The sequence below is a fragment of the Cyprinodon variegatus genome, unplaced genomic scaffold, assembly GCF_000732505.1.
Source record: "Cyprinodon variegatus isolate N-32 unplaced genomic scaffold, C_variegatus-1.0 Scaffold18, whole genome shotgun sequence".
In the NCBI taxonomy this organism is placed as follows: Eukaryota; Metazoa; Chordata; class Actinopteri; order Cyprinodontiformes; family Cyprinodontidae; genus Cyprinodon; species Cyprinodon variegatus.
Window position 1 is genome coordinate 1,013,657 of NW_015150471.1, and position 1,414 is coordinate 1,015,070.

Consider the following 1,414-nt stretch of genomic DNA (forward strand, 5'->3'; position numbering starts at 1 on the left):
CTTATTGCACATGAACTGTTGAAAAGCGACAGGAGTGAAAGGTATTTAAAGGAAAATTCCGGTTTTTAACACTTTTAGCCCATTTTCTGTAGTGTCCAGGATGAAATCGAATGATCGACACCAAAATTTTGACAATTGGTCCTGTCTTAAATCTATAGTGTGCTGTCAGTTCCTCCGCAATTTAATACCATTTTTTTAATCAGTTGATCTCTTTCTACACTAATTTATCAAACAGATTACATTATAAAAATGTGCTTAAAGCATGATGTATACATTGAATTTATTTATTGATGTATGTATTTATTTATTTACTTGAATTGAAGTGAATTTCTCCGCTGTGAGAGCAATAAAGCTCATCTAATCTTATATCGAAGTTAACTACTTTCAGGGATGTCAGTGTTAATGTAATTAATCTATATAAATTTTTGTCTTAAAACTATCTAATAAACTTTAACCTTTTATTTTGGTCCTTAACCAAATTTGGTCCAGTTGACCAGATTCAGTGTAGGTTACCTCATGTTAATGGGTACTAAACTGATAAAAGCAATCCCCTTAGAGGGAAGACGAGGAATGATATTTTGAGATTTTGTTAAAGTGTGTTGTTTCGGTCAGAGGTGGGAATTAACTGGTTAAATTTACTTGAGTAACTTTCAGAAAAAAGAGAGCTTATAGAAGTTTTAACTTCTACTTAACTTAACAACACTTTGTGAGAGTGTTGCTACTCTTACACCAGTAATTTCTTTGATCACTAACAATGAAAATGAGCTGTTTGGAGATCTGGACAAAAATAAGGCAAAATGTTGACATTGTAAATGGAAGTTCTTAATTTACTTACATATATGCAATACCTATTGTAAAAAAAAAATCCTTATTAATTTTTTCATCTTTTTTATATTTGTATTTTATATTTTCTCTTATACTTTGAAGTACCAGGATTTGCACACAACTCTGAGATTACGTCACATTTCATTTACCAAAAAATCTGTTGACCAAAATACATTTGATTTGTCCTCCTGAGTAGCTCCTTATTTAAGTCAAGCGAGAAGGTGTTAGTTTAAAAACAAATCTGTCTTTTTTTGGTCATCTTCCTCTCTGTCAGTAATGTATGAGTTCAATGTAGACAGCAAAACTGGTTTTGGAGCTGTCTCTATTTATTTCTTCCTACACATCCAAACCTACAACCTTTTATCCCATGTTATACACTCACCGGCCACTTTATTAGGTACACCTGTCCAACTGCTCGTTAGCACTTAATTTCTAAGCAGCCAATTACATGGCGGCAACTCAGTGCATTTAGGCATGTAGACATGGTCAAGACAATCTCCTGCAGTTCAAACCGAGCATCAGTATGGGGAAGAAAGGTGATTTGAGTGACTTTGAACGTGGCATGGTCTGGGCTGGTCTGAGTATTTCA